The sequence below is a fragment of the Vulpes vulpes genome, chromosome 5 (assembly GCF_048418805.1).
Source record: "Vulpes vulpes isolate BD-2025 chromosome 5, VulVul3, whole genome shotgun sequence".
In the NCBI taxonomy this organism is placed as follows: domain Eukaryota; kingdom Metazoa; phylum Chordata; class Mammalia; order Carnivora; family Canidae; genus Vulpes; species Vulpes vulpes.
This window is the reverse complement of record NC_132784.1, coordinates 48871567-48889344: the sequence shown is the minus strand read 5'-3', so window position 1 is coordinate 48889344 and position 17778 is coordinate 48871567.

Sequence of the window (17778 nt, the reverse complement as noted above, 5' to 3'; positions counted from 1 at the left end):
CCTCCTCCAATTATTCAATTTTAAATATAATCAAAGTAATTACCACTGTCATTGTTAGTACCAGTGTAATGAGAAAAAAATAACTTCTGGGATGCTTTTTAATAATGCAGATTCCCAGCCTCCACCCATGGATATTCTGATTCCACAGGCCTGGGATAAAAACCAGTCATTTGCATCTTTAACAAGTACGCTGATGATTGCCATATAGGTGGTGACCCACAGGTCAACCTCCCTGAGAAGCCAACTCTGCGTCAGAGATTTGCTTGCAGGAAATTTGTTGGAAAATGCTCTCAGGATCAGCTCCTGTGGTGAGAGAACAAGTGAGCAGCGAGGGAAGACGGCCCATGGCCTCGGCCATCCTCTGAAGCTGTGGAGCTGCAGTGGTTCATCCAGAGATGTTGGAATTGCAGTCAGAGGCTGGGACCTTTTTCAGTCCTCGCCATCAAGCAGGCATTTTTTACAGGCTGCTTTTGAGAAGAAGATCTGATACTGCACAAGTCTAGATAGTTCTTTTCCTGAGAGCAAAGCAACTGAGAGGGGGCTGGATAAAGACCAACATCACATTGCCCAGCCAGCACTCAGGGAGACAACATAGCAAATGCTGACCAATGGACTGTAGTCACAAAGAATGAATTCATTTTTTTTTAAATACATGTATTTATTTTAGAGAGAGAGGGAGCATGAGAGAGTGTGTGGCAGGGAGGGACAAAGGGAGAGAGAGGGATAGAGAATCTCAAGCTGACTGCATGCTGAACACAGAGCCTGATGTGGGCCTCCATCTCATGACCCTGAGATCAGGACCTGAGCCAAAACCAAGAGTTGAAAGTTTAACCAGCTGCCCCACCCAGATGCCCTGAAGTGCATTCACTTTTAAGCTAGGTAGTTGAAGAGTAGACCTGTGATCCTTTAGCACTCTCTTCTGACCCACAAATAGGAAGCACATACTCCAGAGTGTGCAATTACAATTTTGTTGGCTCTCCATCATACCAGGTTCCTGAATACCAATATAGAATTGTTCCCCTGAGCCAACCTACAACGGGAATGTAACAGGAACTAGAAAAAGCCAAGTGGTTTCAAGCTATGGGGATTTCAGTATTATCTAGACTAACCTTATTAAAACAATGGCCAGATTTCAGTTATACAGTAAATTGCATTGCATTGGTATTATTTAGTGTGATATTTACAATTTGACCCAGACCACTTGTTAGGGCTCTGAGCACATTCAGAGTTGTAGAAATGGTGTCTTGGGAAAGCAGATAACAATCCCCACATGACAAAGAGGGATTTTTTGCTTATCTTCTCTCTTACTGGATACCACTTTAGATACTCCCACCTTGCCATCCACTATTAAAAAAAAAAAAAAAATTCCCTACTATGCTGAAGACATGATAAAGAGAAAACCTTATCTTTGTGTTGCCCTGTATAAGGGTAAATGCAAACTTCTTAAATAGAATTTGCCAAAAGGGGAAGAGACTTTGCAACTCTACTTTTGCTTAGAGAGTGTTCTCCAGAAAATTTGTAATTGTAAATATCTTCTGTCCCTTGTAGATGCGCATAACCCTTTTCAAACAGTTAAATACACCTCTTGCCTGTTTCCTTAACAAAGAATGTTTTTTAGTAAGGGCCTTGGAGCCATCTCTTTGAAATTTAAACATCAAGAGAAACAGCACCCCATTCAGTCTTGATTCTGTGGGGATTTCACCTAGGCACCCAGCTCCAAGTCATGTAACAACCTGCTTTCCATAGAGATAGACATTTTATTTTTCTTTTGGATAAAGACAATTAGGTAACACAGGTAGCCACCCCAATTATCAAGTGAATCTAAGATGAACTGTGTACAAACGGTGCTGTCAAATCATCATACTCGACGATAACATAATTTATCTTGAAAATATGTATGTAATGGATTGTAGCTGTCTGGATACATAAAAGAGTGAAACTTCTTTCTGCCTTTGCAATCTATGTGGGATTTCCCATCATGTGTATAACAGTATGGTTTAATTATTATTCCATAAAAAAAACTATTTAATTCTTTTCTACCTTTGTGAAGAAGATTCACTGGGTTGACAGGAAATACTGCTTTTATTTTTTTTCCCCAACAACTGTAATATAAATAGCTATAGGAAAAAATAGCTCCTGATCAATTACACTAAAATGAATGAATCATTGTTTTGTACATCCTCCAAAATTTAACTGGCAGAGTCAGCAACTCCATAAATCAAGCGATCACATCTACTCACACAAGGCTTAATGGTGCACCTAGATTGCCTTGAGATGTTGCTGAGACTATTTGGTTAGATTCCATTTAAATAGTCAATGCATACTTCAGTGAGATGATTTTTATGGTTATGATAGATAATTAGTACCCACCTATATTACAGTTTTCCAGAGGAAATACTTTGTGTTTATGTTTCAGAGTAGAGAAATTTAAGACTTTGATCACTCAATCCACAAGTATTAGTATAGTCTCATATCAAGTGCCAAGAGGAGAAAAAAACATCTAAGAATTACCTGAGAGCAATTGCCTCACTTTCCTGTGAACGTAAGATGGCTGTCTACTCAGGAGTAATGTAGGTGCAGTTGTCCTTGCTTCTAGGGGAACTAGCCACATGGGGAGACTTTCCTATTGGGTGGAGGGCATATCTGGCGAGAGTGGAGGAACTCATGACTGGACTTTGGGACTCTGAAGCTCAAAGATGTCAAGGCATCACTTGCAAATTTTAGATTTTATAAAACACGTCCTAAACAGATAGTTTAGACTTGTCCCTAATACAGAATTCAGTTATTTGAATATCTGGTGTAGCTCAGAGAATGTAATTGAAATTATGTTTATGACACGAACTGTAAACCAGGAAGTTCTTTTATGTTCTGCTGTTTATCTAATCATACACATTGTTAAGATAGTAAAAGTAGATGCACATACGTAGATGTATGTATGTGTATTTATGTATGTACGTACCTATGTTCATACATACAAAAGTGAATACATTTTTAAACACTCCCAAGAACAAAATAACATGATGTTAGCATCATTTACTTCTACTTGGGGATCAAAACAAATTGTGAGTTACCTGATTCCTGGTCAAAGACCTTTGAAAAATTAGCTGGGTGAATAAAATATTGATTTCTAAGTATTTACAAAATATTAGTACTATTGCAAAATTATTAAAGTAAAAAATTACTGAAGAAAGTCACAAGCATTAACATGGAAGAAGCATGTTTCTAACTTAACTGACTTTAAATCCACACACATATTCTTTATTATATATTAAAAGAAGTTAAAAAAGAGGTTTATGCTCAAAAGATCAATATTTTGTTTTGGATGGAATTTTTAAGTAATAATTACTAAAATATATGTTATGGCAAGGGAAACTTTTATTCAAATACAAATCTTATTGCAAAATGTATGTAATTTTGAGTAATAGATATGTCAAAAAGGGACATAAAAATTAAAAAATGATAATTAAAAAATTAAAATTAAATTTAAAAAGGGGGCAACTTTTATTGATAATTTAGGCTTAATGCAAATGAAAAAATGTGATGCAAATATAATGAATTTTTTTTGCATTCAAAATTTTAGGACATTGTAAGAATGAAAGATATGTAAATATATATGTTGGGTTTTAGGAAAATTTCACTAAGATTCCACTAAAAATATGAGAACAAATTAAATAATTTATCTTTTTGATAGAGGTTTTCCTCTCTGTACCAGTAATCATGGGAACACCTGTTCTATAACACACAAAATATAAATTGAATTAACCAAGCATACTACTAGTTAGAAAGCAATATGTTAAATTTATAACAAAGCCTTGAGCTCAATTAGAGGAAGAATTAAATCTTTTTTTTTTTCCCCTGACAAAACAAAAACTGCTTGGATAATTTAAGGAAAAAAAAAAAAAAAAGGAAAAGTGAATATAAAACCATAAAAGGAAATTATGTTATAAAAAGTAAGTAAAGATCTAGGCCATAGTAGCCAAATTCCAGCAGGATGATGTATTCATTTTGGCAATCATAACGTCATTTGGTTACATATGTTAGGTTTAGAGTCTCCTTGCTTTTGTGTTCAAGAGCTAGGAAAGGACGTAGAATTGAAACAAATGGAGTTAGGAAATCCAGTGTAATTAGTATATTATAAGAATAATGAAAGCTTAAACAAGAAAATAGATTAATGTGAATAACATGATAAAGTATCAGCCACTGTAGAGAGTCTTAATTTTTTTGAGAGTCTTAAATTTGAGATTAAATATAAAAAGAGGTAAAGCAAAATCAAATTCAATATTGATAATACAATGATAGAGTCTAGATTAAATGGTAATTGTCTTCCAATTGAGAAGGTCATTTTACTTCAGATACAGCCTGGTTTGTGAGAAGCCTGTGGTGACAACTGGAGAAAGACCAGTTCACGTGGTCTAATCACTGATAACAGTGGGTGGTGAAGGATGCAAGCAGGAGAATCCCAAGACCTTCTGATGTGGTATGTAGATTCTGAGATGATTTTTCTCTAAAAACCAAAAGACAAAGAAAGTTGACTTATAAATATATATTCAATTTTGGACAGAAAGACCAACTTCAAAGTTAGCACCAGGTAATCAATCTCCTTTAAAAAAAAAAAAAAAAAACATAGAAACTAACAAAGAAGCACAGAATGCTCAGAAGTCTTATTCATTATAGGGCAAAATTTCTTCTAACTCAATACTAATGTCAGTATCTGACCATGTCAGAAATCAAAATAACAGGATTCCAACATACATTTTTAATGGCACAATTCTACCCAGGATCCTCTGTAATTTATAAAAGAGTAGGGGAATTTCTACTATCAATGTCAACTTTTTTAATGAGAAAACAGTTATCATCATAGCTGATTTGTTATAATGCATGCTTTGTAAAGATATGTCATTTTATTTTATTATTTTATTGTATTTTGTTAGAGAGTACATAGGGTGGGGGTGAGGAGAAGCAGAGGGAGAGGGAGAGAGAGACAAAGAGAATCTCAAACAGGCACCACACCCAACTTGGAACCCATTTTGATCTCACAACCCTGAGATCATGACCTGCACTGAAATCAAGAGTCAGTCACTTAACTGACTGAGCCCGCACACAGGCACCCTGAAGACAAGCCATTTTATTTACTTATTTTTTTTAAGTTTTTATTTATTTATTCATGAGAGATAGAGAGAGTGGCAGAGACATAGGCAGAGGGAGAAGCAGGCTTTCTACAGGAAGGCTAATGTGGGACTTGATCTCAGGATCATGCCCTGAACCAAGGGCAGAGAGAGGTTCAACCACTGAGCCACCCAGGCGTCCCGCATGCCATTTTAAAATACAGTTGACCATGAGAGTATCAACTGCAAATCCAGCTCTTATCTGATGGTATTATTAGCCAGATCATCTGCTCAGCTTGTATATAGCTTATACACACATGCACACATGTGCACACGCACACACATCACACCTAATATCCACATAAATGAAGTTACAAGTACATATAAAAATATATATATATATATTTATATATATATATATATATTTATCTCTAGGCAGCCCTGGTGGCCCAGCAGTTTAGTGCCACCTTTAGCCCGGTTTGTGATCCAGGAGACCCGGGATCAAGTCCCACGTCAGGCTCCCTGCATGGAGCCTGCTTCTCCCTCTGCCTGTGTCTCTGTCTCTCTTTCTCTCTTTCTCTGTGTGTTTGTCTGTCATGAATAAATAAAATCTTTAAAAAAATAATTATATATTTCTCTGTATATATATTTAATGATATATAATATATGTATGTATATATTACAAAAACTGGATAGATGATAGATAGATAGATAGATAGATAGATAGATAGATAGATAGATAGATCTCTGAAACGATTCTAATATAATCTCAGCTAGAAAGAAATAGTGGGCTCGTACATTCATTCTCTTGTTGTTTTCCCTTGGCAAATAAGCTCAAGCCCCTAGGGATTGTGTCTCAGACAACAGCTTCATCTGAGATGCCAACAGCCTAATTGTAACTTATTTTTTCACCAGATAATTACCCGGTAAGTTATTTTTCCCTTCCCCTCTATCTATTTTTTTAAACCAAAGTATCTTTTCATTTTATGTTCCACACAAACAACAGAGCTCTAGGCTCATGTGAGGAGAAAACCAATTTGAATTGATAGAAGGAAGAGCAAGAGGAAGGAGGATAAAGCAAGACAGAAGCCTTTCGAGATCTGCACTCGTCCCTAGACTAGACTCACACTGCGGAAGGGCACCAATACTCTGTGAAGTCTCTAAAAATTCCAGGATTTTGTTCAGTCTCTCATGACACAGGAGAAAGAGAAAGAAAACATAATATCAGAGCCAATAATTTCCTCGCTGATAAAAAAATAACCTAAGCTATCTGGGAAAAAGAAAATCCTCTGCAAGGTTGCATTCTTCTGCGACAATCTACAACTCTTTATTTCATATACTAATCTTCCAAATCCTCATCTCTTTTCATTTCTATTTCTCTTGGAGAATTGATGGTATAAATGTCTACTGCAAACTCTAAAACCAAGCCTCACATTTTCTCATTCCCCATGAGAATGTCCTCTCTGGAAGTGTGCATTCTTGCCTTGTTGAGGAGAGCATTGGCGTCTCGTCTATTTGAAAAAATAAATAAATAAAAACAAAACATAGGCCTACAGGTACCAAACCCAGACAGCAATATGGGTCAGTGTCTGTAGAGGTGGATTTGATTAAGCCACCGTGGAACCGTGGATTAGGCTCAGGAACAGCAGACAAGACCATTATTACAGCCATCAGCGTGGGGTGCAGATCTGTCAGGAGGGCCCCAGTCGCCCTGGGGGTGTGGTTTTGCACTTGCAAGCAGCAAAGGGCTGCGGTACAAACTCTTAGGTCTCTGTTCGATGTGATGAATCTTCCAGGGCCAATGATCAGGAAAACTAGTAGAATTACGGAACAGTGGACTCCTGTGTTTTGCTTGTTGTATAAAAGCTTGTGCAAATTGAGTTTCTTTGTGTGTAATTAAACTATCGGACATACTGTGACCAGTGTCATTATAGGAGGCACGTTCGCCTGCTTGATAATTCAGTCTCTCACCAAATAGTGGCTGGTTATTTGCATGAGTAATTTTGCAGGGATACATCAATAAAGTACATATGTGTACTGTATTGTCTCCAAGCTTATGATATGTAAACATAAACAATGATAGTATATTTCTAAATAATATACACAGACATAGATGCTAATCATAATGAAAGCTAGATCTATGTACTATAATGAGTCGGGATTAAGGCACGTGGGAATTCAAACAAGGATTCTGTAGTTTCCAGTTTAGAAATATAAATTAAAGTTTGTGGCAAATATGAAATTTCAGCTAGGGAGAGGGTAGAGTCTGCATTACAGTTTAAGGGGGGAAAAGGCATTTTTGACAAAAAGAACAGCAGGAAAAAAAAGCACACAGAAAAGTTTCACTTTTGATTCAAAATGACTTATGGTTCAGTATGACTACCATCTGTGCTTAATATAATGACAAATGATGAGAAAACCACTTACATAGGTTGTTGGGCTCAAAGCATGGAAAAATAATGAATATATGTGGGTATGATTCTATAGGCGATGGGGTGACATTAAATAATTTGAACGAGAGGGTGATCTTCAGGAAATCAATGGGCAGCCAGCTCTGGGGAAGCATGCTCAGAACAGGAAACAATGAAAAATGGAGGGAACAGGTGGGTGGGTATACACTCCCCGGGGTTTCTGGAAGGAAGCAGGGAGCCTGGTAGGCAGATGAATGAGTGGTATTTTAGAGAACAAATGATATCCTGTAAGTGGACAGAGGTGAGACTCAAAGAGAAAACAATCAAAATGATAACAAACGACCAACTAAACAGTGGGCCAAGAGATATGTTTTCAGAAGCCACAGATTCTGTCCAAAGAAGTATAATAAAAGAGATCCATGGGCAGCCCGGGTAGCCCAGTGGTTTGGCGCCGCCTTCGGCCCGGGGTGTGATCCTGGAGACCTGAGATCGAGTCCCACGTCGGGCTCCGTGCATGGAGCCTGCTTCTCTCCCTCTCCCTCTACCTGTATCTCTGCCTCTCTCTCTCTCTGTCATGAATTAATAAATAAAATCTTTAAAAAAAAGAGAGAGAGAGATCCATTATGCCACTGAAAAACTTGATACAAGGGCTACATTTGATTTTTTTTTAATAATTATGGTTTTTGATCAAGGAATTAAGATTCCTATTTGCAACATTACTGTCATCGGCTTTCTGCCATTGGAGAATAGATATCATTTTGTATAAATCCCCTTAAGACCAAATGGAGTGAGGGGGAGGAGATAAAGTTTGTTTTTCTTCTTCATGTAGAAATCCTCAACTTTGCAATGTAGCAAAAGTACTCCTGGATGAAGACATCAGCCAGTTTCATTAGATTTGTTGTCCATGTTTGGGTCTATTTATTTGGTTGTACAACACTGGCAAAGGTTGAAATCTGAGCAAAGTGAGGGCTGATCTTTGGAAAGCATACGGAATTATTGCCTGGACTCTTCTCGCCTATGATCGCTTTTCTCCCACATAGTGTCCAGCTGCCCACCAATACCAGTGCTCTCCTGCAGTCTTCAACCACCCAGGCCCCTTCCCTACTGGACTCTCACACCCTGTGTTCCCCTGGCAGCACATAATACTCTGGATAATACTTCTTCCTAAATTGCACATCTCCACCATGTGTTTGTTGTTCCTCCAAGCTTCCAGGGCCTGGCTTCCTGTGATGTAAGAGGTAGTAACAAGGAGGCCAATCAACTCTAATCACTTACTATTTAAAAAGGAGAGAAACTGAAAGAATATATCCCAAAACGTCGAGACCAATTATTGGTGGGGGTGAGAAAGGAGGGTGTGGAAAATCTGATGTGTGTGTGTACATGCATTTGCACTGTGGGAGCTAGAGGGGAGTTTGAAGGCACAAATTTCAAAAATAAACTAGAGAAACATAGAAAGCTGATTAAGAAACATAGAAAGGGGACAGAGGTGGTACTGGTGGAACATGATGGATAAATCCACAGACTATAGATTCTACAGTCTGGGACCCTATTCTAGATCTTACTGATTTGTTGAAGTACAGTTACTTAAGCTGAATCGTTCTGTTTTCTTAACTGTAAAATAAGTAAGATAAATAGCATTAATTCACACTTTCATTTGAGAGGCTGATTAAATTAGAAAATACAAATTTTTCTCTTAAAGACACTGGCTGGCAAATGCTCAGTACTCAGTCATTAGCTTTTATCTTTTTTTTTTTTTTCTTTAGCCTTTATCTTTATCATGGTGGATTGCTTTGCTGTTCCTTTTGCTTCTTCCTTCACCTTCTCTTCTTTGTCTCACGGTGAAGGATTAGTTTTGAGTTGTTTGCTCTCACAAATTCTCCCCTGTGCCAAATGGCAGTGAGATAGTCAGAACTGTCCCAGTCTTCTGGTAAAATTTTCCACCATAGAGTAGAACAAAGCTAATTGGTTCCTTAGGGACTTCTTTTCCACAACTAAAGTACTTGCCTGAGTATTGTGATATTTATTTTTCTTTAGAAAATAACTCATTATACATGTTCATTTGAAGTAGCCAAGCTATAAAAATATGTTTTATACAACTTATGTTTTAAAATCAAATTAGTTTACATTTATCCTTGTCATCATCCAGTACTTTTCTATGGACCTACTCAATATGCATACATTTATAATATTGTAGATAAAATTTTCCATTCTACAGTGGATACTTTATCCATTTTTCTGCATGTTAGATGCTTTGGGAACTACAAGAGAAGCCTAAAATCTGTACTTCCTTCCTCTCAATTGCCCCATCACCACCTGCTTCTCTATTTACAGCTGCCCTGCTTCCTGCCAAACATCCAATCAGTTTCAAAAATCTGTTCTTTATGGCCTTCCTCTTTTTTTCCAATTCACATTCAAACTCATGAACAAATGAACTGGCTTGTACATAAGGTTATTTGTTTGTCACTGTTTTGTAACTGTGAGAATTACCGTCCATATACTTTGCTGCCTCTCCTTTTACCCTGGGTCAGCTGGTATGGCTCTAATGCATTGTTGGTAATGACTGATTAATTTTCCATTGTCTAAATGGACCACATTTATTCAACAGACTTACTAATGGACCTTTATCATTTTAAATTTTTCACCTCTACAAATAATGCTGTGATAAACACTCTTATGGTTATTATCCACATGTCCTGGAATTCTGTTTCTATGAGAAGTAGAACCTGGATAAAATAATATGATTGCATCAGGAAAGATGTATTTAAACTTAAAAGAAGTGTTGCATGGAAAAATGTCTTGGATGACCTGGTAGATGTACAAGGTAAAGGAGGAGACCTTTATAAGGTAAGTAGTGGTCAGTTTCAGGAGCAGAAATGTGCGCAGAGGCAGAGAAAGAAGTGGACCCTTACACTATTCTAGCTTGGTCAGAACAGGGATGATACTCAACTGGGAGACAAAGGAAAAGCCCGGCAGTGGGACTAACACCCCAAGGAAGGCAGGGAACTGGATATTTAGGGTATGACTAGAAGCTCATGAGAACAGGAGTAAGTGAAAGGCACAAATAAACAGGTTTTGTTGGGTTTATATACAGATTGTTTTTAATAGAAAAGTAAGGAATTTAGACATTCTGTTGTGACAAATGGGAACTTTTGTTTTATAAAGATTAGGCTATCTTTTGAACAAACATTTCCCAAAAAAGAAACCCAACTGAATGCTCTTATCAGTTGTCAGAGAAATGCAGAGTACACTATGAACATAGTTTCTGCTTCTCATGATAATACATTGTAAAGGTATAGCCAAGTAATGGATTTCATGCTGTTAGAAAATGAGTCGCTGTCTTTCTGTAATGCAAATTAGTAATTTATACCAATAGCATGAAAATTTCATAATCTCTTTCAGCCATTAATTCCCCTTCTAGGGATATGTCTTAATTAAATAATTACAGCTATATGTAAAGATTTAGCTCTAAGTTCTCTGGCTGTCATTTTTTTTAATTATAAAAAATAAGAGCAAACCAAACATTTCAAAATAGTGAAGTGGTAAAATAAATTATGGTATATTCAAGTAATAGAATATTAGGCAGTCATTCAAATAGTGTTATAAAAGATTCAATTGTATAAAATAAATGTTTGTTATATACAAAAAGTGGAAAATTTTAGCATTAACATTTAAAATATAAATCTAGGTAAAATAAATAAATATATAGGAAATATACATATGCATCTGTACTTGGGTATATGCATGTGTGTGTATATTTGTTTACTTCTATATATCATATATACATATATAAGTGTATATATGCATTTGATATTTATAGAGAAAATCTGGAAATATATACATCAAATTAACTTTTTTCTTTTTTTACGATTCTTTATAATTAAGATGTGTTGCTTTCAAAACCATATACAATCAATGACTACTAACTATTAATGTATCTTTAAATGTAGAAATACAAATACCCCCCTGTCCACAGTGAAACCTTGTATTGGGAAAAAAAACTAATGGTGAGGGACCATTTAGTACACTTTCCACATGACAAATCCTCATAGCCTGAATTAAGTCCCATTAGGGGAGTTGAAAAGGTGAAGATAGTAAAAGGTATGGTAAGACAGTTCCCTAAAAATAAGTTTAATTTAAAATTAGTAAAAATGTTGCATGGTGACAGACTATAGCTGCACTTGCTGGGAGCATAGCATAATGTATAGAGTTGTTGAATCACTCTGTTGTACACCTAAAACTAATGTAACACTGTGTGTCATTTATACTCGAACAAAAAATTAAAAACATAAAATAAAATTAGTAATAAGAATTGAGAAAAATCAAAATTGCTTTAAGTCGTAGGACACCAAAAACAAAGATTTTTCATCAATTTTTGTGAGAATATTATATTCCACGACTCCTATACCTCAACTCACTTTTGGTCTCAAAGTTTTTTGGCCTTTGTATTTTTCCAGTTTGGTTCAACAATGGCCATTGTCATTTCTGGCAATATCTTAGTGTTCACTGAGTTTGCCCTTATGCCTGAGAACACGTCATTGAATCAGGGGTTCAGATCAGTTTATGCCAATGGGATACTCTCAGCTCTCTACCCTGGTTCCTGTTGGGCCAAACTCAGTAAGACTTCATATACTTTATTTCCTAAAAATTTTACCCATGTTTTATGGGTTGCCTTGTGTCTCCCAAAAAGGCTGTTCAAGTCCTAACCTCCAATACCTATGCATATGATCTTATTTGGAAATAAAGTCTTTGTAGACGCCATTAATTTAAGATAAGGCTTATGCTAAGGTAGTGTGATTGGTGTCTGCATGAGAAGAGGAGAACACTGTGTGAGAACAGAGAAATGTTTGGCAAGGACAGAGAGCAGATTAGGATGCTAAAGCTATGAGCCTCGCAATTCTAGGGATTACCAGAAGCCACCAGAAACTACAAGAGAGGTAGGGAACTGATTCTCTTTCAGAACTCTCAGAAGGATCCAACCCTGCTGACTTGATGTTGGATTTCTAGCCTCCTGCACTGGGAGGGAATACATTTCTGTTGTTTCAAGCCCACCTATTTGTGGTAATCTGTTAAGGCAGACTTGTAAAACGAATTCACCACTATATGAATTCTAAAGTTATAGAACAAAAGAAAAATAAACACCCCAAATTCCATGAGGAAAAGAAGAGTATCTGTCTTGTTTATTGCTATTCTTAGTGCCTGCCATACAATATATGATAAATAAATGTACTTAAGGAGAAAAATATGAATATATATTCTGTATGTTCCTCCTGTAAGAGCTGAGTTGGTGAGAAGAAAAATATTTCTTCAAAAAGCTGACATATATAAACAAGCTAAAGATTAGCTAGCAAAATATATATATAATGATGCTAATAATTATTTTATAAATAGTCATGCTGAGTCAGAGGAAGCATCTTGGAAGGAATTAACTTCTTCAACTTTGTATTAAGGAAATTTTGTTTTTTTCAACAAATTACTTATTTGTCCTCTGTGTGTAATATAATGCTAAACATGGCTTAGGAGCAGGTAGGGTAAAATCAGCATGAACTAAAAATTGGATAAGGAACAAATAATATAGATAATGGGGACAATATAAAGCCCAACACAATACAATAGCAGGTTCTGGAAGGGAATCTTGTGAAACAAGTTGATACTGGCCTTGAATACGAAATCAGAAGTAAGAAAAGGAGAAGGGAATTTTAGCAAATATAGTCGTTTATGTCCTCTTTACTCAAATATTACAGTAGGGTATATGAGATGAATATTACTACTAATAATAATAAACTCAAGATTCTGTTTCTAGAAATACAAGTGAAAGAGAAAACATGAATATAACTCTGAAAGAGTAGTGTCATTGATAATGCCAGGAATTATCCTGATGTTATCAACCTGAAAAGGTTGTTGATTTAAGGTGGTGTTAGAGGTGGGTGCTCAGTTTAGTTTTACATGCTTAAGTCCATAAACTAACAAGTTAAAGATGTAGAGGAGCCTATATCAGGTTCCCATGGCTGTTTACAAATTACCACTAATTTAGTAGCTTAAAACAAAACAAATGTACTTGCTTACAGGTGTGGAGGTCAGAAATCTTAATGTGTCTTATGGGGAAAAATCAAGGCGTCAGCAGGGCTAGCTTCTTTTGGAGGCTCTGGGAGAGAGCCTGTCCCATTTCCCTGTGGCTTCTAGAGGCCACCTGCATTCCTTGGCTCTTGACCTTTCCTTGTATCATTCCTACATTTTGCTTCAGTGTCATGGCACATCTTCAACTACTGACTGAATTTTTGCTCTTATAAGGAGACTTGTGATTGTATTGGATGCACTTAATGAGCTAGATTAATCCTATGATCCCAAGATCTTTAAATTAATCACATTTGCAAAGTCTCTTTTTTCATGGAAGGTGCCAGGGGTTGGGATATGGACATCTGGGGGGCCATTATTCAGCCTACCAATGGAGCCCAATAGACAGCTATAAGTATGAAACCAGAAAAAGCTCCAGGGATGCTAGAAAAAAATTTGCAGCCTAGAGAAGAAAATTCAGGAAAATGTTCATTCCTTGCTTGCCATTAAGCAGAAAGATATACTGTATTTAAATCCCATTTAGACCACTTACTAGTTATGTTACCTGTAGGAAGTCACTGTTATATGTATCAAGCTCCAAAGCTAGAGTTCCTAACTTTTATTTCTCATCACCTCTCTGATGTAAGTGATAAGTATTTCTTTAACTATGACAAATTGTAAGTTATCATGCAGCACACAGTTATATGACCCTAATCTCAATATACACAAAGGTACTCCCTTAATAAAATTAGATTTAAATAATCACCAAGTGGGCAGGCACACATTCCCTGAAGCACAAAGGAGGAACTAACTGAGTTTCCTCTGGTCCTCATCCACAGGCCCTATCATAATGAATGGTATTCATCAAGCTGGGAACTGCGGGGTACTCTTTCCCCCCTGCCACTTTGTGTCTTCTGATATCTACTGCAACACCAAGTCCTTTATTTTTTTTTTAAGATTTTTTATTTATTTATTCACAAGAGACACAAAGAGAGAGAGAGGAAGAGACATAGGCAGAGAAAGAAGCAGGCTCCATGCAGGGAGCCCGATGTGGGATTTGATCCTGGATCCCAGGATCACGCCCTGAGCCAAAGGCAGATGCTCAACCACTGAGCCACTCAGGCATCCCCACCAAGTCCTTTAAAATTCACTTCCTGATTATTTCTAGAAGTCATCCACATACACCCATATCAACTTCTATCATTCTAGTTAAATTGCCATATCTATCCCTGGGAAGTGGAAAATGCTCACACATCCATTTTAGCCCAGTCAGGCTGAGCTTTTGCAAGTTCAAGTCTTAACAAGTGCCTCCCTACTAAATCCCTTCCTTTGCTCTTAAAGACCCAAATATTGAGCACATCTTGTCAGACTCTGAAGAATCTGACCCCGGACTACATTAGTGGCATCATGATCTGCAAAATTGTCCTTACTCTCTGTAATCCAACCATGTGTAATATTTTCAGGTCCTTGACCTTCTGGTCTCCACTTCTTCCAGGAATAACTTTCCTCCCTCTTTCTCTAGTAAATTTCTCTTCTTCCTTTAGAATTCAGCTCAATGATCACTCCTCAGGGATCTAGTTCTTGACTTGATCAGAGTAGATTACATAGCCTTGGAGTACCTGCTCATTTTTCATCTATAGCATTATTGATGATTGCACTTAAATAAATCTATTATGTAATGAATGGCTTGATTAGTTACACAAATATTAGGCCATAAGCTCCATAGCTGCAAAAACTACTGCTGTCATATTTCAGAATTTTTCTCCACTGCCTTAAACATATTTAATGATTAGTAAATATTTTTTGAAATACTGAATAACTTAAAGGATAATTAAAAATTTTCTGAGTAGATAGTAAGTAAACTGTTTCTAGTCAAAGTAGGAACTGCCATTTGAAGTTTAAGGGCGAAGTCAGTAACTCTAGTTAAAAATGACAAAAAGAGAAATGTTGCTCATAGAGATTACACACAGTGGGAAAAGTGTGATCTGTACTGTATGTTAGAAGGATAGAGGTCAGAAAGAATAAATTTTAATCAGGATTGTCAATGTATCAATATATGACTTTGAGTTCTTCACCTTGGGGATATCGCCTAATGTCTCTGCTCCAGAGATTTCTCTATTAGCACAGCTGATTCTAGTGGAATTCAAAACGATGCAAAGTACAATCAATCAATTAATTTCTTTCAAATTTTTCATTTAGGAGAGAATTAAGGACCAAAAATATGGGGACTCCTGGGTGGCTCAGTGGTTGAGGTCTGCCTTCTGCTCAGGGCACAATCCCGGGGTCCTGGGATTGAGGCCCACTGCGGGCTCCCTGCATGGAGCCTGCTTCTCCCTCTGCCTGTGTCTCTGCCTCTCTCACCTCTCTCTGTGTGTCTCTCATGAATAAATAAATGAAATCTTAAAAAAAATGAAATAAAAGAACCAAAAGCATGACATGAAGGAAAGTAGCCATATAAGTGGCAGAGGTGGGATCAGATACAGCATAAACGCTGTGTTAACATGTCTTTAAAATCTTTGAGCATCTTGTAAGGCTTGATTGAAATATAAAATTAATGGTTTATAAACCTATTATTGAGTTAAATGAAACATCTACTAGTACATTTAAAGCAGTTATTTCCTAATCTCTTCTGAGCTTATTCACCAACGGAACAGTTGAATGCATTTCTAATCAACTACAAATTCAAATGTGAAATGATCATTTGGTTCATTAAAAAAAAAAAAAAAAAAGCAGTGGGCTTTCCAAATGCACAGTTATTGTCACACTTAGATTCCAGAGAGGAAAATACTAGTAAGACTTGCTACTGAGTTTCCTTTGCTTATATTTTTGATGGTTGTATTTAAAGGTATAAAATCAAATACATTTATATGTTCTACAGAGTTCTGCCTTTGAAAAAGAATAGTTTCTCTGAAGCTTAGCAGGGTAGGTTGATGGGAAAATTAAAGACACTTCATTTTTTTTTAAATGGCTTTTTTCCCCTAGTATATTTCCAAAGGCATAGTTTGGAAGGGATATTGAATAGCAAGTCAGTTGTTATACCCATTTTGCAGTATCATGTAGAGAAGTGTTTAAGAACACTTGTAATAAAGAAGGTTCTAAGAATAATTTTAAAAAGTAAATTGTCAATGATTTTTTTTGAGGCTGCCTGCTGTTAACTACAAAGAAATCACTGAAAGAAAAAGGAAAGAGAGCAGAGAGAGAGAGAGAGAGAGGAGGAAAGAGAGAGAGAAAGAAAAAAAAAGAAAGAGAAAGAAAGAAAGAAAGAAAGAAAGAAAGAAAAAGAGAGAAAGAAAGAAGAAAGAAAGAAAGAAAGAAAGAAAGAAAGAAAGAAAGAAAGAGAGAGAGAAAGAAAGAAAGAATCTACCAATATTCAAAACTGTAGCATAAATTATGAAGCACTAAAAGTATCAAAAGGAAAAATAAAATATAATACTAGGGTTTCTGTATTAAAATTTATAAGCTTAGGACAAAAGCTGTAATTTTATAATTTGAACTCTAATCTCGAACTGTGATCACAGATTTTGTGATAATTATAATAATCACTATGTCCTTTCATAATTTAAAAAATATTAATTTTTTAATAAATTTAATTTTATTGGTGTCCAATTTACCAACATACAGAATAACACCCAGTGCTCATCCCGTCAAGTGCCCCCCTCAGTGCCCGTCACCCATTCACCCCCACCCCCCACCCTCCTCCCCTTCCACCACCCCTAGTTCATTTCCCAGAGTTAGGAGTCTCTATGTTCTGTCTCCCTTTCTGATATTTCCCACACATTTCTTCTCCCTTCCCTTATATTCCCTTTCACTATTATTTATATTCCCCAAATGAATGAGAACATACACTGCATGTCCTTCTCCGATTGACTTATTTCACTCAGCATAATACCCTCCAGTTCCATCCACGCTGAAGCAAATGGTGGGCATTTGTCGTTTCTGATGGCTGAGGAATATTCCATTGTATACATAGACCACATCTCCTTTATCCATTCATCTTTCGATGGACACCGAGGCTCCTTCCACAGTTTGGCTATTGTGGACATTACTGCTAGAAACATCGGGGTGCAGGTGTCCCGGCGTTTCATTACATCCTGAATCTTTGGGGTAAATCCCCAACAGTGCAATTGCTGGGTCGTAGGGCAGGTCTATTTTTAACTCTTTGAGGAACCTCCACACAGTTTTCCAGAGTGGCTGCACCAGTTCACATTCCC